Consider the following 17,583-nt stretch of genomic DNA (forward strand, 5'->3'; position numbering starts at 1 on the left):
TGTTATCCTCCTCCATTCGTGTCAGAGTACAAAGAGAATTTTGATTTGCTATGCCCAGTCAGGGCGTTTGTGTGTTACTTCCACTGGTCCGCTCAGTGGCGTAAGACTGACCAGTTGTTGGTATGCTATGGTTCATCCATGCACGGTTCCTTAGCATCCAAACAGAAAATGAGCAAACAGTTTGTTAAGGCTATGGGTGCTTCCCAATATCCCTCCTCGCCTCCTCGCTCCTCTGTCCTCCATCCTATGACCCGGAAACAAATCAAGCACAGCCATCTTGAAGGACATCTCAATTCTCTAATTGCACCGCGAGGAGTCGAAGATGGAGGAGTGAGGAGGCTTTCAGAGGAGTTATGAGCGAGGATACACAGGTGTATCCTATGCAAAAGTGTTTTTTTTAATAAACGTGACGCACGTATACATTCTCCTCCCCCTTCACATCGGTCAAAATCTTTTTAATTTATAGTTTACCTTTGCAGTTTATATAAACCACACATCTCACATATTTCAACAGGGTATCTTGCTTTATTATTATTCATTTTGAATTTCTTAAATAAACAAACTTCAACAACATAAGGGCAGATCCTTTGACCGCTGCTGATGACGCTGTGAAGTGACGCTCGAGTGATCAAGTATTACAATGTATAAAAAAAGCTTTCATTCGATTCCTCCGTCCTCATTTTCTTTCCTTGCGTCCTTCCCTCATAACCTACAGGGGGAGGAGCTGAGGCGCTAGGAAAGGAAGCGAGGAAAGGAAACAAGAATGCACAAATAAGAAATGAGAAGCACCCTATGTGTACAGCTTGTGAGGCGTGTGACCTTCCTTTTGCCTCTAGTTGTTGTGAGGGCCCATTTTACTGGGACTATAACATACGTCCTGCATGCCTGTGAGAGCCTGTGTCATATAATGTCTTGTTCTCATTTCAGGGAACCATGGTTACAGTCATAACCTAGAGACATTTCAGACAAGTAAGCCTAACACGAAAACCAAAACCTGTAAAAAATATTATTCGTTGCTTGAAATAAAGCTGAAATAAAATAAAATATAAATATTAGATTAGATGTTGCAAGTGAATATAAGTTGAAGTACTAAAATCATTAAAACGGAAATATAATTAATTAACGCTAAATAGAAAATAAACAAAACTAATAAAAGTGACAAATGTCACATAACAAAATGACTAAAAATTGAATGAATACTTTTAGTAAAAAATAATAGATAAATCAAAATATTAACAAATACAATCATTTTAAGTGATAAGTATATAGTTAGACGATAGATAGATGATACATTAGACACTAACTAGTCAATTTCTCCCTCCAAAAGAAACGGGGATGTGAATATGTGTAGTTGTTATTCTGTGGATTATACACTTATACATTCTTTACAGATGCAATTGTAAATTCAAGTAAATTGATGTTCAAAGAGGCAAAATCTACCCAAATAATCACCACATATGGACATATAAAACTACATCCAAATTTAAATACAAATACTGCTGCATATACTGTACAACTACCTCAGGCGGACGGACAGATTGACAGATAGATTGATAGACAGACTTAAATGTTGGCATTTGTATCAATATGGTCACCAATATATTGTGCCTCCCTCTCTTCTACATCTTAAATCTGTACAGAGGTCGGATACGTGGCATGGCGAGCTATGCACATGCTCCAACATGTGCGATTGCACTCATGCGGGTGAACCAAGTCTGGCTTGGGCCTTTCTCCTTATTGTTTTCTGTTGTTACTAATATTCAAATGTGTATCTAAAATGTCTTGTGGCTGTCCATCATGAGAAGAAATGCTGAAGTAGGAAAAATTCAAGCTTATCCAGTCAAACGTTTCAGCTTCTACTTGCTACATTATTATGCAGTTAGATTAGACATAAGCGGCAAATAGAAGGCTAAACACTTCTAATAATCATACATTAGACACTAATGTTATCTTTTCTCTTTGACCTGGATTTAGAAGGTTTGAAATCTAGCTTTTCCGCAGTTTGAGTGATGTCACCGCTTTTTTTCCCAGCTGTTGTTTGAGTGTATTACATAATCAGAGAAGCTCAAGCATCCCTGAAGAACTGATGACATCACACTCTGAGCCTGTCCATCACACGCTGGATAGTGTGAGTGTATGAGATAGAGGGGAATAGAAACAATACAGGGAAGAGGGGGATTAAAGAGAGTGAAAGAGAGGAGGGAAAGGAAAGCGAGAGAAAAAAATCGACACGCTACATATGTGTATCAGCCTTTAACAGTGGCGCATGAAATCCCAGCAGGCCAGCTAAAAATAAATGCATCAAATAAGGCAAAGAGTGAAGCTGAAATGGCTCTTCATCATCAGCATAGACTTCTCCTTACGCATGCACTCCTTTATTTCATCATTTATTAATTTATTTAGCTGACGCTTTTATCCAAAGGACTGGGGTCATGGACTGGGGTCATGACAGCCTCTCACTGGCCAGCGCTGTAAGAAAACATGAAGCAGGGATGGTGAACGTGTTTATATGTGAGTGTGTCACGACTGTGGAATTCCGCAGCTGCTCACGTGCACAGGGTGAAGCAGCCTCGGCATAAAACACCAATCGCCCCATTAATGCAGATCCAGCTTTTTGGTGCCACCCTGCCAGGTCCACTGACTCACTATAGGTTGCCACTATAGGGCAGTATGCTGGATAAAATATGAATATAGTTTTAAATTGTATTTTTAAAGATGGAAATCATTTTAGTGAGATTAAGTTTATCATAATGTCACAGGTAAACGTGATTAATTTAAATTATTTCACTGCTTTGGTTTGAGCGGTTGTTGCTTTTTACTCAATTAATGCACTTTGACCTCTGATATCATAAAAAAACTGTTTAATCATGTTACATTTTTTTCTTCCGTCAGTATACATGTAACTCAATATACTACTAATATAACTAATATAGCTCAATATTATGGAAGCTTGTTTCTGCCACAGAATAAAACAATTTAAAAGATAATTGCAACTTTTTATCTCACAATTCTGACTTTTTTTCTCACAATTGCAAGTTTACATCTCACAATTCTGACTTTTTTTCTCGCAAATAAACTCGCAATTGCGAGTTATAAAATCCAATTCTGAGGGGGAAAAAAGGCTAACTTCCCTAGTGAAAAATAAATATACCAAAATGTATTTGAAATACATTTATTTTACATTTACACATTTATGTCCTTAATATAAATACCGTGCAATTGTACTTTTGGTAAACTAAATTGATATACTTCAACTAAAGGTATACTTAAGTATATTTGACTGTGTTAAAATGAAACTATTGCAAGTATACTTTAGGTACATTTTAAATGCATTTAAAGACTGTTATTATACAGTGATCATACTATCCGTACTAATAGTGATATTAAAAGCACATTTTAGGCTTAATATTAAGAAATGTGCATTGTGCAATAAAGAACTGCCCCAAAAAAGTTTAATTACAATATTTATATCAGTAAGTGAATATGTCAGTAAATATGTTAATGGTTTGTATAATACCTAGTATGAAATAAATGTATTTTAAATACATTTTGGTATAGGATTTTTTCACTAGGGCTTTTATTTCTCAGAATTGCAGAATTTTGACTTTATAACTCGCAATTGGATGTTATAAATTCAAAATTGTAAGATAAACCCCCGCAATTTGAGAAAAAAAAGAGTCAGAATTGCAAGTTTACAGTATATCTTTCAATTGTGACTTTATATCATACAATTCTGACTTTATAACTCCCAATTGCGAGTTTATATCTTTCAATTGTGATAAAAAAAGTCAGAATTGCGAGATGTAAACTTGCAATTGCGAGAGAAAAATGTCAGAATTGTGAATTGAAACAATTACATTTTAATTTTTTATTCAGTGGTGGAAACAAGCTTCCATACAATATAACTTTCCACCCTGTTGGTCTTCTGTAATCCTTTAAATCACCATGAAATCAAAATGGGCAATTCTTATTTTTTATGGAATATTGCAGTTTCTTATAAACACTATTTTTTTTAAATTCACGTGTCGTTGTAATCTTTAAACAAAAACATTCCCTCCCCCTCGTAATGTCATCTCTTCTCTAATGACGTGTGTAGTGGTGCAAGGAGTTGACAATAATCCCCTTCCCTCCAGGAGCCTGTCACTCACATGAGATTGCAGCAATAGCAAACAACAACGATCCAATAATTTCCTGATGGACAAAATCATGTCCCGTACTACATTTCTTCTTGTTCAGAAAAGCTATTTTACTTGGATTTACGCCACAATAAAGGAGAAAGAATGATCGCAACTTCTATTTTAAATTCACCTAAAAAGCCAGTTCCTTAATGGCATCATTCTGCAGGAATTGACATCAGAAGAAAAAGCAAAAACAGCACAGATTTCACAAGCAGCAAAGGATTTTATGAAATGGGTGGTATTAAAGTAGTGGTGTTCCCTTTCGAGGGAACTCGGACTGCGTCGAATGACACTTTGGGGGAACGCCCCTCAGCGTAGCGCCTCTGAAGTATGAATGAAACTAAGCCAATCTCTGATTGGTGTTGCGTCATGACGTAATGTGTGACGGCATACAAGCGGAAGCTATAAAGGACGCCGGCACACATGAGATGTCAGCTTTCTGTTCTTCAGCAAGCGCTCTCTATTGTTGTACGTCTTATTTGGTGTTGTCTGTCAGTTACACAAGCATATATATATATATATATATATATATATATATATATATATATTATATATATCATGGCGAGTGCGACTTTCAGACGTTGTGTGCATCCCTGCCCTCGCTATATTACGGGTGGGGACACACATCGTTTGTGTGTGCATTGTTTGGGAGTGCAGCATGCGCAGGCAGCTCTCGAGGGGGCTGCTTGCGAGGATTGCGAAGCTTTGTCGATCCGTGTGCTGCGCTCCCACCTGGCCATTTTTAACGAGGATGGCCAGGCTCGCGAGCCCCATGGTGCGGGACCCTCTTCATGGGGCTCGCAGATGGATCTGACTGGGGATCCTTAGACTGCTGAGGCACATTCTCAGGATTCCTCTGCCAGTTCCGAGGTTCTCCCGCTCCACAGGAGGAAGCAGACGTGCTCAGCATCGATGGCGCGATTTTGGGGATGACTCGCCACCCCATGTCCCCGCATATGAGGAGCTGGTGGAGGTTGTTTCTCGTGCAGTGGCCAAATTAAATCTTAATTGGCCACATGAAAGGCAGGAAGCGCCAGTGAAAAGCAAGTTGGACAAGCGCTTCCTGCAGCACAGAGAACAGCCTCGTCACTGGGGTTTGCCGTTCTTCCCTGATTTACACAACGAGTTGTGTAAATCTTGGAACAGACCACACTCTTCTCGCGTGTCCAACCCCCCAATATTAAATTATAGTAACATCATGGGGGCGCAAGAGAACGGTTATGGGACGATGCCTTCGGTGGAACAACCTTTGGCCACTTATTTATCTCCTGAGTCGGCATCGTCCCTAAAAACCCCAGTGCTGCCCACTAAGCCCTGCAGAGATAAATCTTCCTTAGTAGGCATGGCTGCGGGTCAAGCTGGTGCGAGTCTGCAACGCCGTCAACACTGTCGTCGACAGGTTTCAGGAGAAGCCTGCCCCCAGTGGGCAGCCGCAGCCATCCTCCAGCCTCAGCCTACGGACAGGCACAAAAAGAGAGTACCGCTTCTAGAGCCCCTTTAAAATATCTTCTTTTGTTTTCTGCAAATAAAAAGAAAGTCAGTTTTGGGTGAACCATATCTTTAAGTTGTAAGAAGAAGAACTGAGAAGTGAAATTAATGCCTAATTATATTGATTGTCCAGTGGCTCAACTTGCCCCACTCTCCACTACCCTTGTTCCAAAAACGCAATATCCATTAGAGAAACACAGCATTCAATGTACATTTGTGCTTATTAAGTTTTAGTACAGAATAACCAGAAAACACATGCCCAGCAAAAAAATAAAAAAATTACACAATATTGTAGGTGTTTCTCATATAAACACACAAGCTGCAACACTGAAGTACTAAGTATGTAGTGATTTCCCGTCCAGCCCATGATTAAGATTACCTTTCAAAACAGAAAATTCGTATTTTTTTAATGGAATATTGAATATAATATGTATTATAAATTATTTATCCTCAAACATCATTACTACTTTTTTAATTTCACGTGCCCTTCCCCTCCCTCTTGCAGCAATATCTCTTCTCTGACGGCATGTTTTGGTGCGAGGGCGGGACAATCTGTCACTCACATGAGATCACAGCAATAGCAAACCACACAATCCAATCAATTCCTGAAAGACAAAGTCAAGTTCCCCTCTACATTTTTTCTTGTTCGAAAAGCTGTTTCACGATATACTGTACGTCATTATGATACAAGTCATAATAGGGAAGAAAAGACCTATTGCAACTTTCTTTTTAAAACAAGGGTACTGGATACACTTTCTAATGCACAGGGGAGGGGAGGGGAGGGGGGAACGTTCTTAAGTGAATTTAATACCTTACAAAACATAAGGAGTTTGATAGTTCAGGAAGATCAGTGGGTTTAGTGTTTCAAGACGTTTCTCAGTGACCTTGAGGTGAATTCAATTTATCAAAATACATGCTACCCTTGAGGTACTTTTCTTGGCTATCCATTTTAGCCTCCCTGGGAGAGGCAGCTCAAATATGTCTAGAGTCAGTTAAAATTGATTTTCATTATTAAGGAAAAACTGCATTAATGAGATTAATGATGTGCAAAGATGTCTGTGTTAACTTTGATTTATTGCTCGGGTAACACAGCAAATCATGCCGAGAAATACCAATTAGATGCTCGAGCACTGATGAGAACGTCCCCGCAGGTGTCACAAGGTTCAACAACCGTGGTGGTTCCTGTGTTCCCGAGATCACACAGCATTCAGGGGAAAAAAGTATATTCTCACTGTTATCTGCCATAATTTGTACACGCTTTATAATAAAACACTGTTATGTGTTAATGTGTATAATTATTACAGCAACATTTTATCAGAACGTCTAATTACACCATAAATGTACATAGAAATACTGATACTATGAGAGTGATGTGCCCTAAACTGTAAAAACTAAAGGTGCCTCAAATATCCTTTCGGATACTCCATGAACTTAAAAATGTAATTTAAGTGCCTCAAAGCTCTTTTTCTAGTAGGGTTACTGGCATTGACAATCTTTGCAGTTCTTGCTTGAACTTATGGGATCCTTTAAGACCTTTGTATTCAGTTCAGATGTTCTGGAGTCACCTTTTCATTACCATGAGACCTCGAAGTGCTTTGGGGGAAATTAGAGGAACTCGAATGCTATACAAGGGTTATTGTTAGATCTTTTAACATTTAAGTGGTTCCTGGAAGATCTCTTATGTTAAAGCCAACATCTGGAGGAACCCAATGGTTCTGTGAGGCCAGAATAATATTATTATTATCCTATTATTATCATTATTATTATTATTATTATCATTATTATTATACTTAAGTTTGATTCAGTATACATAGGCTTACATTTATTTATTATAGGCCTATTTTATTGATTAATTTAAACAACAATAAATAATAATAATAATAATATGAAAAATTATTATTATGTATTTAGTGTTGGTAACTGGGTTATTGTGCAGTTGTTTTCTTATGCTGCAGATGGCGCTGTGTAGCCATGTGTTCCTTGAACATTGAAGGAGTGGGACAATTAGGATAGTGACTATCGGGCATATTGATGCTTTTGACGAGGCCATCGAACAGTGGACAACATATGTTGAACGGTTTGACCACTTCACAAAGGCAAATGATATCGACGAGGAAAAACTAGTGCCAGTGCTGTTAAGTGTAATGGGCACTAAAACGTACAGCCTTCTATGTAACTTGATTGCGCCTGATAAACCAGGAGAAAAAACATATCAGGAGATTGTAAAGACGTTAAGTGAACATTATTCGCCCAAGCCCCTCATAATAGCGGAACGATTCCATTTCCACAAACGCAATCAACAGGAAGGGGAGACCGTTGTACAGTATGTAGCAATATTAAAACAACTCTCTGAACATTGTGACTTCGGTACGCATTTGCAAGATGCCCTACGAGATAGATTTGTGGATTAAACAACGAGGCGATACAAAAGCGACTTCTCACAGAGGCTGCGCTTACTTTTCAAAAAGCAGTAGAGATAGCTGTTGCTGCGGAAACCGTCGCGCGCGAAGCACAGCAGCTCAGCGGTTCGCTTAAATTCATTGCAATGCATGTTTCCTCGCCCAAACAGCGACGTAATTGTAAGAGATGTGGAAAAACGAACCACACGGACGAGGACTGCTGGTATAACGATCAAGCCTGCCATTCATGCGGAAAGAAAGGCCACATCGGACGAGTATGCAGAAATAAACGGAACCTTGTGAGAGAAAGAAAGCACGAGAGTAAGTTTAAGTCAAGTAATCGACGTAGTAAAGTTGATAAGAGACGGGTGCATCATTTGGACACAGGTGGAAGACAAAGTGGTGAGTCCAGTACAGATACTGAAAAGGAAATGTCACTGTATATGGTGAGAAGTGAGCAACTGGCACACATTTGTATAACGCCAGAAATTGAAGGGAAAATGATTGAAATGGAACTGGATACAGGTGCTGCAGTATCATTGATTTCAAAAGGAAAATATGACAGTAACTTGCAGCATGTTTCTCTGCAGCCAACTGACATAATCTTAAAAACATACACTGGTGAAGCACTAGCGCCAGTAGGGGTTATCAGTGAAGCGGTTAAGTTGAACAATCAGCTGGCAAAATTGCCTTTGTATGTTATTAACAGTGATGCACCACCATTATTTGGGAGAGAATGGCTGAGAGCTATAAAACTAAATTGGCAAGACATAAAAACAATCAAGCATGGAGCCACAGACACTATGGAGAGTGTGTTAAAACGAGACTCCCAAGTTTTTGGAAAAGAACTAGGCACCATGAAAAGAATTGAGGCAAAAATTACACTCAAGCCTGACCATACGCCAACATTTTTCCAGCCACGGGTAGTATCTTATGCAATTCGACCAAAAGTGGAGGCTGAATTGACACGTCTAACAGAGATGGGAGTGATTTCACCAATGCAGTACAGTGAGTGGGTAAAAAAAGATCAGTGAGACTCAGTGGTGATTTTAAAGTAACACTCAACCCAGCCATTTGTGTGGATCACTACCCAATTCCACGCATAGAAGATCTTTTTGCATCTCTGGCTGGTGGTCAATTATTTAATAAGTTGGACTTGCCAAGCGCTTACTTGCAGATGCCAGTGGCACATGAGTCGAGAAAACTACTCACCATATCCACTCAAAAAGGGCTATTGTGCTATAACCGCTTACCCTTCGGGATTGCCTCAGCCCCGGCATTATTTCAGAAAGCAATGCATCAAATTCTTTTGGGGATTCCAAACACTCACTGCTATCTTGATGACATACTGATAACAGGACGAAATAATGTGGAACACCTCAAGACATTAGACCAAGTACTCACCAGACTGGAGGAATATGGTCTGAGATTGCAGCGTGAAAAATGTGAATTTTTCAGACAGTCACTGGAGTATCTGGGTCACTACATCGACTCAGCTGGATTACACAAATCGCCAGAAAAGATCAAAGCCATAATGGAAGCACCTGTGCCGACCAATGTAAGTCAATTACGATCTTTTCTTGGGATGATCAACTACTATGGCCGTTTCATTCCAAATCTGGCATCTGAACCCCCTCAATGCTCTTTTATGTAAGGAAAAGAAATGGTGCTGGAGCGTGGCATGTGAACAATCATTTCAGAAAGTGAAGGATCTCCTTACTTCACCAGCTGTACTCACACACTATGACCCAGAATTACCCATTCGTCTCGCCTGTGATGCTTCCCCATATGGGGTGGGGGCAGTGATATCACATGTGTGCCACGATGGAGAGGAAAAGCCGATTGCTTTTGCATCCAGGACACTCAGTAAAGCGGAGCAAAATTATGCTCAGATCGAGCGTGAGGCCCTGAGTATAATTTTTGGAATTCGCAAATTCCATCAGTACTTATACGGAAGAAGGTTTACTCTCTTGACGGATCATCAACCTCTAACGGCTATTCTCAGTCCCAACAAGAGCATTCCATCCATGGCAGCAGCTAGAATGCAACGATGGGCTCTGATATTAGCCACCCATGACTATGTCCTTGAGTATAAGAAAGCAGCCTTACATGCCAATGCAGACGGACTGTCGCGGCTGCCATTACCAGTGACACACGCTGAGAAAACGGACACGGTGGATGTGTTCTATGCTGCCCAGATAGCCACCCTGCCTGTCAGTAGTGCTGAAAATAGACGGGACACCCTAAAGTATCCCACTTTGGCACCTGTGCTGGACACGGTTTAAATTGGACGGTTCCCAAAATTTAAAGAGGTACCTCAAGGCTTGCTACCTTTGGTGACACGTCGCAATGAGCTCACAGTTGTTCAAGGATGTTTAATGTGGGGAAATCGTGTCGTGGTACCAATCAAGCTTCGCAACCGGGTGATAGCGGATCTGCATTTGGGCCATCCTGGGGTGGTAAGGATGAAACATCTGGCCCGTAGCTATGTTTGGCGGCCGGGTATTGATGGACAGATTGAATCTCAGTCCAAAGCATGCCAGTCGTGTCAGCGTATCCAAAATGTCCCCTGTCCTGCGCCACTTCACCCATGGGTTTGGCCAGCTCATCCGTGGGAGAGGATACATGTGGATTTGGCCGGTCCTTTTGAAGGCCATATGTACTTCATTGTAGTGGATGGGCACTCCAAATGGCCGGATGTGTCGATTATGGATAGTACTACCACCAGCAAAACCATTCAGGTCTTACGAGGACTTTTCAGTCATTATGGCGTTCCTAATGTCATTGTCAGTGACAACGGTCCCCAGTTTTGTGCTGAGGAGTTTTCACTTTTCCTGAAGGCAAATGGGGTGCAACATATTCGATCTGCCCCATATCACCCCTCGAGCAATGTGCAAGCTGAACGTTTTGTCCAAACATTCAAACATGCTCTAAAAGCTTCAAAAGGGTCAGCTCCAATCCAACAGAGACTTGATGGATTCCTGTTAACATACAGAAACACTCCGCATGCTACCACAAAGGAGTCACCTGCGATGCTTTTCCTCAATCGCAAACTAAGAACCCGGCTGGATCTTCTAAAGCCTAGTCTCGCCAAAACAGTGAGTCAGTCCCAGGATGCCCAGCAGTTCCGACGCCAAAAACGCTCAGAGAATTTAGTGCTGGAGAGTTCGTTCTTGCTCGTGACAACAGAAAGGGGGGAAAATGGATACCTGGAGTGGTGATGTCCAAAACAGGACCTGTCTCCTACGTTGTCAACGTGGGTGCTTCGGGGAATCTGGAAACGTCATGTAGATCAATTACTGAAACAAGGGACTGAATCCTCTGAAACTCAGATGGAACCAGAAGTTCCTGCTGGTCCTGATAATTGGCAGGCATCTCCGCTTCAGGAGAACATTGGGGAAAAGACTGACAATCTTGTGGAGGTGATGATTGACACACCAGGGTCAGGCAACATTGACCAATCACCCCCAGGGACTGTACAAACTGGAGAGACTATTAAGCGTTATCCTACACGTCTCACTAGACCACCTGACCGTTATCAAGCATTCTAATATATATAAAAGGGATAGATGCATGAAGAGTAAGATGTGTTCACTAAGGAGTGGTCAAAGTTGAATTCAAGAAAAGAAATATTCCCTTTTGTTGTGTTTGACAACCCTTGATTTAAGTTGGGAGGAAATGTTATGTATTTAGTGTTGGTAACTGGGTTATTGTGCAGTTGTTTTCTTATGCTGCAGACGGCGCTGTGTAGCCATGTGTTCCTTGAACATTGAAACAGTAAAAGAAGTCAGTTCGAAGCATACTCGTGCTGCGTTCCAGTCCACTTTTAGACATGCACTTGCAAACTTCCCTAAGCACTTCCCCTCGGGGGAATCCCTGCCGCCATTTTGAAGTGCGTTCCACTTCTTCAAGTGGACGAGGGAAGTTTATATGGACAGACACTCGTTCCCTCGATTTTGACCGAGGGAGCGAGTCTACTTCATATGTACACTTCAGGCAGTTCCATATACCACAATGCAACACGATTGTGACGTCACCGCCGATCTCGTCTAATCACCACCACCACAAACAACTCTATTATATATGAATTAGATTTTTTTATGTAAAACAACCCAAACACACCTATATACATTTGGATGCTGCATTAAACAAATTCTTAAAGGGAAAAAAATTGTACATAATAAATCAACTCCATAGCTGATTCCAAGTGATCAAGGGCCTGGGACGTTCCAGTTCAGCCCATTGCAGTTTCCGCCAAAAAGTGGACACTCGTGCAACGTAAGCAATGATGCACATCCGAGTGAACGAGACGGAGGGAAGTTAGCGAATGAAGGGCATGACAATTTTGGACTGGAACGCAGCCTCGGTCTCACAGTGATATTGTTTGTGATAGCTCCTCAGGATATAATGATATTCTGATAAATACAACAATTATAAACAAAGAAAAGTTGTATTCTGTCACGAAACTGCTGCTATACCTCTGCTGTTCAGTGATCCTCGCGCTGCTCACGCTGCTCACGAGAAACAAAGCTCAGCTGATCATCATCGGATTTGAAAGTACTAACGGCTCCTCTCATCAAAGCTTCAGCCGATTGTTCGGGTCTCCATTACGAGGTTTTTAAACTCACCAAAGAAATATAAATGCAGAGTCTACTCACTATATATTCAAACATACATATATAAACGAAATTTATTATGCACTACGTTTTTACCGTGTTTACCACTCGTTTATTGCACATTATGTGGTATGAAGGTTTTAGCTGCAATGCTAACTAATCTAAAGAACTAATGAACAAATGGAAATCATTGACTTATTGCCTTAGTCATTCAATTCCACGTATTCTGTACAACTGTGTCTTCAAATTGCTGATACAACTAATTTAGCTGATTCCTGCTGTCATCATTGGCGTTTGTTATAATAACACAAGTGGTTAATATTAGTTTGATCTGTTTTTGTTTATTTACTACTGGTGCTCTCAATCTCTCATATACCATTTTAAAGCCCTTTACTGGCCAATACATATTATGTTGTGAATGGATATAATTAGCTTTGTTCTTTTGTTTCCCCAGAACAACCAGTACATTTCTAAAATTATCTGAAAATTTCAGAGGCAACATTGAATTACAGTAAGTTACCTGCACCACATCCAAGTACTTTATTACTATGAACTTTTCTGTGTGAAATTGTATTGTTTGATTGTGTACTTGTGTTTTTTAATCAGTTATTCTCTGAAAATCTTCCCTAATGCTCTCAAATCTCACTCATGTTACTCAGAAAAATAATATCACAGGTTTGGCGCTAATAATGATATGCATTTTTTCTTATACCTTAATCCAGGGGTCTCCAACCTTTTTTCATTTGAGAGCTACTTTTTAAAAAAGATAGTGGCCGAGAGCTACTCATGTAGGCTAATACAATACTGAAATCTCTTAAATAATGTCTCATAACTCTCATATTAACAACTAGTTTTTGTAGAACGATATATGTCACCCTTAAATGTCAGAGAAAAGAACAGAATTAGAGATTAATTTTTTAAAGAAAGTTGTACTTTGCATATTATACTGTAAAAACACATAATTATAGTTGATTTTACAGTGCATCTTAACTAGAGATGAAATGGCATGAAAATTTCATGATTATAGGGGAATTATAGATATATGACCAAATTGATCACGGTTATCACAGAATCCTGTTCAAAAAGTACTAATACTACACAATAAAATCAATTCACCAAGGTTTATGTCGAAAAACAGCAAATAACAAATATAATTAGAATTCATTTGCACTTTTTGTTTACATAAACAAAATAATAACATTAAAAATGATGGTCTGATTTTAAAGGAGTGTCTTTCGACATGTTATCTACTAACATGTAGCCTACAAGTTAAAATAAAGTTTTGACAAAAAAAAGATTTATAAAAAGCTTGCATATTTCAACCTTAAAGAGAATGAGTCAAAAAAGATTACTGACGTTCACAATGCACATTAGCTTATCTTTCATTATTAATAGTAAAATTCGGTCTGATTTTCCCGTGGCGTCTGTCGTTGCTATGCAACCATGCACTGCGCTCTCCACAATGACAAAGAAGTTTTAGTAGCTAATGGATTTTTCATCTCGCTGTGCCTGGAAAAAATGAGCGCGTCGCTTCAATTATGAGCTTCCTACATTTGAAATAACGAACTTGACCACAATCAGGCCACTGGTAGCTCGAAAGCGACGTGTTGGAGACCCCTGCCATAGACCATTGGCAACCGCAATGCTAGCTCCACAGATGAGGCATAAGTTACAGCTTTATCTTTAACGTTAGTGAAGAGGAATTCTGTTTCCCACTCCTCGTTAAATTAATAAGTCGTCTTCTTTTTTGCATGACCTGCATCATCAGCCATAATTAATCTTTTTTTCTTTTTTATAGTTAGATTTATCTTATGTATGTACGGTCTGCCCGCGACCGCCTCAACTCACAGAAGTTACGTTGCGTCTTTTTTTTTAAACCTCCTCGACGTGCAGATTCTAAATATTTAGAATTATTTTATTATGTTTTAATGGTATATGAAATGTTACCATTAGTTATTTTCTCATTTTATGCCATCATAAATAATAATAAAAAAAAAAAGCGAAATGAAAGATTACAATTCAGGCTATTTATAGAACGTGCTCGGCGGGCGACTCAGAGACTCCATGCGGGCTACCGCATGGAGACCACTGCCTTAATCATTTGCATTTGAATATAAGACATTTGAACTCTGAATTATAACTTCAAGTTTAGTCTTTTTAGACAAAAAAAGCTATTATATGGCTTCAGAAGACTTACAACACAACTCATAACACATGAGTTGTGGACAATTTTTTTTTGTTGCATTTTCCATATTTTTAGGATCTTTTCTGGGACAATTTTGGAGCATAACAGAATATTTATCCATTTTTACATACATTGTTGCTTTGAATTGAACTAGACAAGTGTACATAAGAATGGTTTCATGAATGATTTACAAAAAAAAATTCTGCTTTTGTTTCATGAAGTGAAAGCGAACGGTGACTGGGGTTGCATTATGCCTGAGATCTGCTTTTGTGTTCCACAGACAGAAAGTCAAACAGGTTTGGAATGTCACAAGGCTGAGGAAATTATTTTAAGTTCACAACTATCACTTTAATAACATTACTAACAGTAATTTTTGTTCTTTGCAGGGATCTCGGTAAGCTGAAATACAAGTCTGAACAAGAATAAAAATCCTCCTGTAGACATGAAAATCATTGAAGTGCCTGGACCATCCAGCAGAAAAGGGGAAAAACAAATGGAAAACGAAGCTGCTGCACCTTTTCACTTTTCTAACTCGTTAAGTACCTCACATGTCCCTTGTGAAGATTTTATTATTGATTGCATTTTATGTTGCAGCGAGTAAAGGTGTGGTAACTGTGGCGAGCAGGACGAGGCCGAGGGACGTGAGAGAACGGCTCTTGATAATGAAGGTCACCTGTGAGACGCACTGGTCTCGCATCTCTCACGGAGGAGCGGAAGCATAAAAGGAGGAGGAGCGACGACGCTGAAGATCGAGAGAGGAACAGGCCTGAGTTTATGTTGCGTTTAGTCGTCCGTGAGGGGCTGCTGGCGGATCATTTTTTATTTTATTATTAAAGTGTTAAATGTTCGCCGGTTCCCGCCTCCTTCTACCTGAATCTTAAACATTGCTACAGTAATATTTGTGAATTTCATGAAATTACACAGGCAAAAAGGTCTAATGACCATTGTCATCAGTGTAGCAACGTAATGTATGAAGCACAGCTCACACAGGAGTCACTTTCAAGCAGCTTTCTGTTGGTCAAATCCAGCGAATTCCAGTGACCAAATTGGTCCCATAGTGAAATTTTTGACCACACACAAAATTGCTGATCGTGTGGATACTTCTGGAAATGACTGGAATTCACCAGTGAAAATTCACAGAACAACAGCTAATTCTACTGCACCTTAAACCACAACTCTGTTATAATGGAAAATGTTTTCTGCTTGTTGTGAGATAAGGAATACTGTTTCCGGGTCGAAGCCTCTACTTCTACTTCCTTTATCTTGTTTCTAGTGAGAATATTCAACAACCATTTATGAGCACTGTTGATTCAAGTCACACATTTAAGCTTTTCAAAAGCCATAGTGTACATTACAGTCTCCAGTCTCACGGCATCCCAGACTTCAACATTTTACAATTCAAAATAGCTGAATAACTAACCATCTGAGATTTCGTTATAGAGATCAAGGTTAGGATCATAATTTTCAGGAATATTACAGCACAATGGCCCTCATTTATCATTCTTGCGTAGAAACGGGCGTATATGTTGGCGTAAGATTATGCTTACACTCCTCTCACCGCCTGATTTATGAAGCTGTGCGTACCTTTGAAATCCAGGTGTACGCAATACCTGCCCTTGATAAATGCCGCGGCTGAAAACGATCGTCATTAGAATAACACGCCCCTATATATTCAAGTATCCGCCTCCCCCACACCCTCATTTTACGCCATGGACACACGGAAGACGGCAAAGAGGAGACACTTCTCTGGTGATCGGTACCATCACCATCATGAAAATTATTATTAAATCAAACAACAATATTGTTGATGATAAATTCAAAGTTAATTGTATTTTTTTTTTCAAAACGCTATAAATCCATCCATTTTTTGTCTAAAAAAACAACAACAAAAACAACAAGAAGAGAACATGCAACATATAATCAGGGACTCATACTATAAATTAATATAAATTAAATAAGTGCAACTGCATGAAATAAATAAAAGCCAAACAAAATAAATAGTAAAATAAATTAAATAGTAAAAATAAAATAAATATTTCCAATGTCACTTTCCAATATTGTCCAACCACATAAAACAAATAATTTAAAAATAACACACAAATACAGTCCTTAAATACAACAATGTTAAAAATACATTCAAATAATTTAGTAACACATTTAGGCTAATAGTAATTCGTGCCGAACTTGAAAAAAGTAATGATAACAATATTCAGGCCTACTATTAGGCGTGTTGTAGCCATTAACTAAGTGCATTTAGTTTCATATTTGTTAAAAAATAATAATGTTATTTTTTCCCCATCTATGTTGATTATGAAAAGTGAACATAGGCTAAGATAGGATGCGCAATATATCGGGAGACATGCTCAGACATGATTTTGGCCACTTAATTAAGTTTTGTTTTGTAGAAAGCCTTTCTTTAAAGGGAATTTCGTTTTGTATAAATTGTATCTTAATTTTAATATTTTTTTCATCAACCAATTGCCTGGATTTAATAAATAAGAAGCAAATAGCAGACAATATAATCATGAGTCATGACATGGAGGTGCGGGCGCGGTCCCTTGCATTGAACGTGAACTGGGGCGCATCTCATCACAAATTAACCAAAACTCAGTATATGCCTCACAGACATGAGAAATATATCTATAAAGAAAGCTTGAAATGTCTTTAAACGAAACAATTATAAACGAAAAGAAATAGGCTAGTCTCTCTATAGGCGC

At 39.2% G+C, this 17,583-nt stretch overlaps 1 protein-coding gene and 1 long non-coding RNA gene across 2 annotated transcripts in view; one reads left to right on the forward strand and one right to left on the reverse strand.

The window, feature by feature from the left end:
* The window catches only part of slc24a3 (solute carrier family 24 member 3), a 172,826-nt gene that overhangs the window by 91,083 nt on the left and 64,160 nt on the right, over positions 1–17,583 (reverse strand). The gene's annotated exons all lie outside the window — the stretch shown is intronic.
* LOC143745096 (uncharacterized) lies at positions 12,532–15,620 on the forward strand. The gene is made up of 3 exons (XR_013205943.1): positions 12,532–12,679; positions 13,136–13,192; positions 15,088–15,620. It is a non-coding gene; the product is annotated as an uncharacterized LOC143745096 (long non-coding RNA).

This window comes from Siphateles boraxobius, unplaced genomic scaffold (genome assembly GCF_051911475.1).
Source record: "Siphateles boraxobius isolate OS27281-9 unplaced genomic scaffold, OSU_SipBor_1 20, whole genome shotgun sequence".
Taxonomy (NCBI): domain Eukaryota; kingdom Metazoa; phylum Chordata; class Actinopteri; order Cypriniformes; family Leuciscidae; genus Siphateles; species Siphateles boraxobius.